Source organism: Eurosta solidaginis, chromosome 2 (assembly GCF_040869045.1).
Source record: "Eurosta solidaginis isolate ZX-2024a chromosome 2, ASM4086904v1, whole genome shotgun sequence".
In the NCBI taxonomy this organism is placed as follows: Eukaryota; Metazoa; Arthropoda; class Insecta; order Diptera; family Tephritidae; genus Eurosta; species Eurosta solidaginis.
Window position 1 is genome coordinate 144,344,315 of NC_090320.1, and position 8,014 is coordinate 144,352,328.

Below are 8,014 nucleotides of genomic sequence, written 5' to 3' on the forward strand. Positions count from 1 at the left end.
GGCTACTAATATACTCCCAAAGATACGTGTCTACTACAATTCCCTGAGAAAAAAAGGGGATTACCTTTACCGGAAACATCTTGAAAAAGGAACAAGCAAATAAACGTGATTTTGTCATGGATGTTCAAGACTTGCGTCACTCGCGTACAGAATCATCTGAGATGTTAATAGTGAGGGGTAGATCAGACACGGCACAACAAGCTAGGTGGAGCTTGCCTATTGCCAGCTTGCCTATTGCCAGCTTGCCATCTTTACGCCAATCATTGCCTAATCTACCATAACCCAGTTCTCTTTGTTTAATAACCGACTTATGTAATGCAATTTTGTTTGCTGTCGCGTACTAAGAATTTTCAACCAACTTCTTTATGGACAATATTTCGCACTATTACTGGCCAAATTCTAAAGCCAGACTCCACAAGGAAAAATAATCACAAACATTTTTTTTTTTCTTTTTTACTCACCGTCAATCCAAGTCATTAGTATCCAATTGGTGCGGCTCGTGTACGCATAAGTCATGCAACAGACGTTAACATCTGCCTTTCCCTCACATTGGCCTTCGTCCATTGCTATATTACCAATATTTTGCCTGTTTTTGGATTTGTTTATATTACCGACCCAGCAATCTAATAGGGGATTTGTAATACTCATATTAAGGCACAAACCTCTTTGTATGTACACTATATTCTAAGTCATACCTGTAACTCCTCATAACATAAGAAGTGGTAAATCGGCTAGATAACCTTTAAATGCAGTTGCACAATCGTGTGCCGAATAGCCACCACCTTCCAAATCGAGTGGTTTGTCATTTTGTATATGTTGCCGTAGCTCGTTTTGCCTCGAAGCCGATCCCGTCTTACGAAAGAAGCCCTCCTGTATGAATACGCCATTCACAACCACCAACATCCCCAGCAGCCCCACCATTTTCATTACCATTCCACAAATTATTAGCGGTGCCAGACATTAGTTTTTCAAACTCAAGTTCAGGTCGAGACATGGTGAACCCGTCCTCAAGTATGGCGTACATGGGTCTATAGAAAAACGGATATTCTAATTCAAGACTATGTAGTGCACTTAATGCTTCTAACTCTTTTTCACGACGTTGTATCTCTTGTTCTTGTACAGCAATTTCTTGTGTACGTTCTATGACTTTCACTTGCATTTGTTCTTCTTTAATGCGTTACTTTGTTCTGGCTGCTTGCAATTCATAAGCCATTTCTGCTTCGGCTTTCTTCTTTTGTACAACATCGTAAGCAGCTTTTTTTTTAATTCTAAATCATGTTGTGCTTTGGCAATTTCGGTATCGTTTAGAAAACGTGAGGCCATACGGTGCTCCTCAGCGATAGCTTCTTTAATTTGCGCATCACAACGCACCTCAGCTTCACCAATACGTGCATCACGTTTTACTTCGGCGATACGTGCCATACCCAACGATTTAAGATAGCCCTTCGAATCACCTTCTTAGTCATGTATATCCCTGATGGTATACGACCCAACCGATATACCCATATTAGCCAAATCTGAAGAAGCTACCTAAAATACTTGTTTGCTAAACTTCTTGCGATCTTTATAAATAAATACAATTTCGTCAACAGTCATAGAGCCCATAATGGCACGCTGATGGGGCCCTCAAGTGTTACCAGATCAATATGCTGTATTTCAGCTTCACCTTTACCAAGAAAGTGTTCGCATGCAGTCAATAGCATATCTTGACTTTGGCACTGAATTTCTGCGTGTGCAAATCCAGTTACTGATATTGATACGCCTTGAATAGCGTATACACAAGGACTCTCCACTTGCAATGTCATCGTTTGGAGTGCGATTCTTTGAACTTGCTGTATGGTTGGCCACACGAAATCTCGACCACCAGGCACCAATAATGGTTTCATCTAGCAGCATCCTGAAACCACAAGTGCTTCATTTGGACCACAAGTTACAAACCCCCAAGCCATACTTTAGTAATTTTGCAATGCAATAAAGTCTTTTAACAGAGTTAAATCAGTAAATGTTAAAAGCCGCAGTCGTTCCACCGAAAAAAAAAAATGAAAAAAAAAAACACCTCTCCTGCCGCACTTGCGGGTGACTCAACACCTGTGCAACGTTCTTCGCACGGCGTAACCGTTTTCAATCTTTGGTGCAACGCAGCAACCAAAAATATATCTACATATGTATGCGTTTTTATGTTCTTCAACTCGTGACGAGGGCAATTTTCCATCAATAACCAGCTGAAATGAAACAAAAGAAAAAATCCATTAATAAGTGCACAAATTGGCATCGCAAAAGTGTGACAACTGCCGGCGCGGCCGACGCCGCAGTTGGAGCACCCCTTTGCGATGCCGGTAACCTAGAAAATAAAACAAAGGGAACGACACACCAAACCAAGAATTCCATGGATCACGCCAACCGCCTGCATCCATCACCAGTAACCTGAAAATAAAAAGAATATTAATTAATAACTTAAAATAAAAGAATACACCAAATGAACAAATCTTAAAATTCACTTACCATTTGCCTCCTCCAGTAGCCATGCATCTTACTCCAAGCGCCGTAGTCAAAGAATTGAAAGAACGAAAAAAAATCATTAGATTTTTTTACCGTTTCTTTCAATTCATCGGAATTTTACATTCTATACACGGGTGTGTATGAATGTTCATTGGGTTTGTCTTTTGCCGTTGGCATATTTGTAACCAACGTATGTACATATGTATGTATGTATGCCTACTTGGTTCGGCATATCATATTAGTGCTGCATCAAGTGACGCACACTGATACCGAAAGCCGCAAAAGGAACCAAATCGGGATCGGCTTTTTTGACCCGGGCAGTCCCAAAACATAATTACGCACAAAAAATAAAGGCAAACACCTCCTTAAACATTAATTGCTCTCATTTACAAACAAAAAAAAAAAAACCAACAAAAAAAAAATGTTTTTTTTTATTTTTTTTGCCGTCGGTACTGCCTGTTTTTTGGCGGGGGCAGGAATTGTTGTTTTTCAACAACAAACAGTCATTATAAGGGCTCGGTACAAAAACATTCCGAGTCCCGAAATAAAAGAATCCCGACACGACAAAATCCCGAAATGGGAAAAGTCAACTGTTTCTACCGGCCTAGTGTGCTACCGCCCCAGTGACCTAGTTTTTTTTTTCAAGGGCAAGCAAATACATATATGTACATATATACTCGCACACCACAAATTCACCATAACAGCTGTCAGCTAACCAATAAATACACGACAGGGCTGCATGCAATCTCATAATGATACGTGCAGATAGAACGCGTCGTGAAGAACGCATCGCCAATCTGCATGCAAGCACCGGCAGTTGGTACACTTTTCAATTTAATTACGATTTGCGCTGCTCGTCATGAGCTTTCGCACAAAATTAAATACATACCTTCGTCGGCCCCTACGCTTCGCTTTAAACTCGCTTTTATTCATCTATTTTAATATACGTTCTTGTAATAAAACACCGTCGCTTCACCCAACCAACCTCACGTCCACTCGCCCTGGCACATCCATAAAATGCCACAGTCGACCTGAGAGCGACACGACGCGTTATACACTGGAACGGAGACCTCGGCCTCTTCGTCCAGCCCAGAAAAACCTCAAAACCCTCGAGTCTGGAACGGAGACCTCTGCCTCTTCGTCCAACCAACAAAAAAACCGCAAATCTGGAATGGAGACCTCGGCCTCTCCATCCGGAACGACAAAAACCAAAGAATAACAAAAAATTGTGCCACTCTGGAACGGAGACCTCGGCCTCTTCGTCCAGCCTTACTGGCCATCGACCAAACACATACTACATTCTGAATTTCTATATTTATGTATAATTCAATGGCAAGAAATATGCACTTATCACTGTTGCGAAGCAAGTCGGAAAGGATTCCTGGCCGTTTTGCGTCGTCAGGCGAACTCCTCATTTAGATTAAGTTTAGTGTGTAATTCTTATATTCATTTTTCTCGTTTCAGCAGAGGTCATTGGCGGAAAACGATGTTGAGTATTGCAAGGGGGCCGGCATGTTTAGGCAGGATGCCTAACTTTTTCCGCATCTGTCTGCGATCCCCCCAATGCAACCCTGCGAATCGATACTCGAATTAATTTGTAACCACCCACACCATCACCGCCACATGCATGCGCATGCATGTACATGTACGTGTATGTGTGTTTTTTGTCAGCACTCATGCATATGCATGTCGGGGTTGATGTGTGGGTGCCTTTCCCCTCCAAAACGGAGGATTTTGCGGGTCAACGGTTGTAGCTTACTATACAACCGGCCTCTTGGATTCTAACAGCCAACCAGCACGCATCTGCCGCCAACGACCTCCACTGTTTTCAAGAATATATTCAGGTAATATTGTAACCAGGTTATATATATATTCACATAATAAATTACATCCATTATAACGAGAAATCTCGTGTACTTTCTTATTTCTCTATTTCCACACGCATATTCCCACTGAGATCGACCCGGTGCGCCCACCTCTCGCAAGGATCAGACGCACCCCGGCCGAACACATGTCATTCCGATAAATTTAAACAAAAATTGTACAATTATTGTAGAACACTACCAATTTAGTGCTGAACAGGCGGCTTCCATAGCATCGATAGAAGTGCAGCGAAACCATTCTGCTATGTACCGCCAAGACTTCCATGCTATTGTACGCATACAAAAAAGGTTGCCGAAGCACATACTGAAACGCATCACTCGATTAACTCAGTGCATCGCCGTGCAGATGTTGCCTTCGCGCTTTACTAACATGCGTAAAATGCCTACATACTACACTAGCACAACACTTTGTTCGCATGATCTGGACGTCTCCCATCCATAGTACTCTACGGTAGGACATAGACAGGGCCGTAGAGAGAAAATTCGGGCCCGTGAGAAAACAATTTACGGGCCCCCTATAATAAATCCACTAATACATTGGATTAACTTGAATTAATGACGTCTCATTCATGAATCATTATTGATGGATTACATAAAAAAAAAATGTTTGCCACATCAACTAAATGATTTTTGGACTAAGAGGTGACAATAAAATTAACACAGAATATTTACTATTTATACTATTTTATTGTAACGTAGATATAAAATTCTCTTTTAACAGCCACATATTGTTTCAAATAATCTTTTCTAGTTATTTGGTAGCATTTTAATACATTTCTGATAAATTTACTCAACATCTATGGTGGTGTCTCTAGCTTGGAGGACCACGTTTCTTTCATTAATGGTAGTCAGTATTTTGAAACAAATTGAGGACAGCAAGATACATTCTAACTTGTTGATGTACTTGAGAATGCCGGTAGGTTAGGTTAGGTTAGGTTAGGTGGTAGCTGCCATGATAAGGATAGCTCACTTGGACCACATGAAGGTCCGTTGTGATACCACATACACCAAAAATAACCGTGACTTAGATCTAGCTACTTAGAGAATCGTTGAGTAGCAACGATAAAGCTCCGATTGATACCGATCTCAACTTTGGATAAATCCTTGGGAGATCCAAGTGAGTCGCGACCGAAGTACTTTCGCCTAGTCCTGGCAAAAGCTGGGCAATCAAGCATAAAGTGATTTGGTGATTCCACCTCATCGTCCTTCATACAGCTGCAGCAGGATGGAGTTTCCAGTATATTGAGACGTACCGCACGGATACCCATCGGACAGTGCCCTGTCAAAACCCCAATGACCATTGATAGGTGAGCGTTAGTGAACCCAATTATTTCAGCAGACCTCCTGCCATCCACATTCGGCCAGAAAGATCTTGCTACCCTGCAAGACGTGGTGTCCACCCAACGTTTGCTGGGCTGACTCGAGGCCCAGCTATGGAGGAGCAATCCACAGGTGGCCAGCGGAATACCGAAATCCCTACAGCCATCTTCATCCGGTTCAGCTGTACCGATGCGGGCTAAGAGATCCGCTTGACAGTTACCCGGGATATCACTATGGCCCGGGACCCAGATAATCTTAATTGTAAAATAATTCGATGCAATCGCAAGCGAGGTCAGGCACTCCCAGACCACCCTCGATCGCTATGTAGTTGAGCTCAAGGTCTTGATAGCCGTCTGGCTATCATAGTGGAGTGGAGTAGTTGCACTGGATAGCATTCCTTCCACCGCATCCTTAATCGCAGCAACTTCCGCTTGGAATACACTGCAGTGATCTGCCAACTTAAACTTACGGCTTACATTTAGCTCTTGACAAAAGACCCCCCGCCAACCTTTCCGTTCAACTTCGACCCATCCGTGAACAAGTTAACCGGTCCCATGCCTCAGATAATTCCTCTTCCCCACTGCTCCCTCGGGGGAACGACTGGGGCTGAAGGTTGCATAGGGAGCGGTCATCGGCATACAATAGTCCGTCATGTCCGGGATAAAGTCGAAATTAGTAAGAAGGCTAGAGTGTCCGAAGTCAGAAAGCCCATAACCCATATCACGAAACTTGACCAACGACCGGGCCGCGGCTGCCTTTCCCCCAATATCTACTGGATGTATGTTCAGCATGACATTCAGTGCCAAGGAAAGTGTGTTGTTCTCAGAGCGCCACTTATACCAATCAGTGCCGTCCGTTGCACTGATACTAACATTTTGGAGGTGCTCGCCGTGTCCAGTGCTTTCCACAAGACCAGCACCCCATATAGCAGAATCGGTTTGACCACCACCTCATAAAGCCAATGTACTTCTCCTGGCGAGAGTCCCCATGTCTTTCCGATAGCCTTCCTGGCCCGATCTTCCACAGTGGGGCTCCAGGACAGTTTCTTGTCCAAAACAATCCGCAAATATTTAATCCTATTAGAAAGTACCAACGGTACCCGACAATTCTGCCGCATAGAAGTTTGTTAATAAATTCAACCAGAGCCGCCTCGACTACTAAACCCACCAGATCTCTTTCGATTGCCCCCAATAAGACATTGTTAAAAGCCCCCTCGATGTCTAGAAAGGCACTCAGAGCATACTCTTTGTGTTCTAGGGACCCCTCTATTTGCTTTACAATCGAATGGAGAGCCGTTTCCGTCGATCTGCCCTTGCAGTACGCATGCTGTGAAGCCGACAGTAACCCCCGAGGTATCCTTTCCCGTAGGTACAGGTCAATCAACTGCTCAAACGTCTTAAGAAGAAACAACGAGAGACTGGTTGCCCTGAAATCCTTAGGTGATACATGAGAGCTTCTACCGGCCTTCGGAATGAAAATAACCCTAACCGTGTGCCAAGACTTCGGGATATAGTTAAGCCTGAGGCAGTTAGTGTAGATGATGGCCAACCAGCGGCAGGAAGTCTCTAAAGACTTTTGAAGTTGCGCAGGAATGATTCCATCCGGGCTAGGCGACTTATAGGGCTTGAGCGACCCTATAGCCCAGGTTATTTGACTTTCCCGTATTGGAATAGCAGGCACTTCTGCATGGCCAACGCCCTCCGACCATGCAGGCGAAGATCCCTGCGCAATTGGGACATCGGGAAAGTTATTATCCAGTAAAAGCCATAGGGACTCCTCGCTACTCATCGACCAGTCCCCACCATCATCTCGCAGATACCCCAGAGGAGCTGGATTCCTAGAAAGTATTTTTATAAATATCGCCGATTCGTTGCAGCTGGGACAGTTGTTGCCTGCGGAGCCTACCGTTAGTTCGGACCTGTCCGAATCTGAGATAGACGTTCTGGTGGAAAACTTCACCTCGGCAAGCAATAGCGCCTTTCAACTGTCCTGTCCATTGAAAACTTACAGGGGGAAGGGCAAGCCGCCCTCGTGGTCGGATTCTCTTGACGACCTAAGAGCGTCCAGTCGGCGGCTCTTCAACAGAGCCAGGAGGAGTAAACTACCCTTTGACTCGGTGCTCTATAAGGTGAGTCTGGGAATTTATAAATATGAAATAAGGATAGCCAAGCGAGATTCATCCTACCAGCCATTTCGGTAAGGTTTCACCCCGACCTACTGAGGTGGCAGAATACCGCACCTACCAGCCCAAAGTCATCAAGTCCAAAACAGAGTCAAAATCAAAATCCCTAACAATCCAGTTCGTCACCGTT

General features: G+C 43.9%; 1 pseudogene; it reads right to left on the reverse strand.

Moving 5' to 3' along the window:
* Positions 1-853: 853 nt before the first annotated feature.
* Positions 854-1,949, reverse strand: LOC137241673 (flotillin-1-like; annotated as a pseudogene).
* Positions 1,950-8,014: the final 6,065 nt, after the last annotated feature.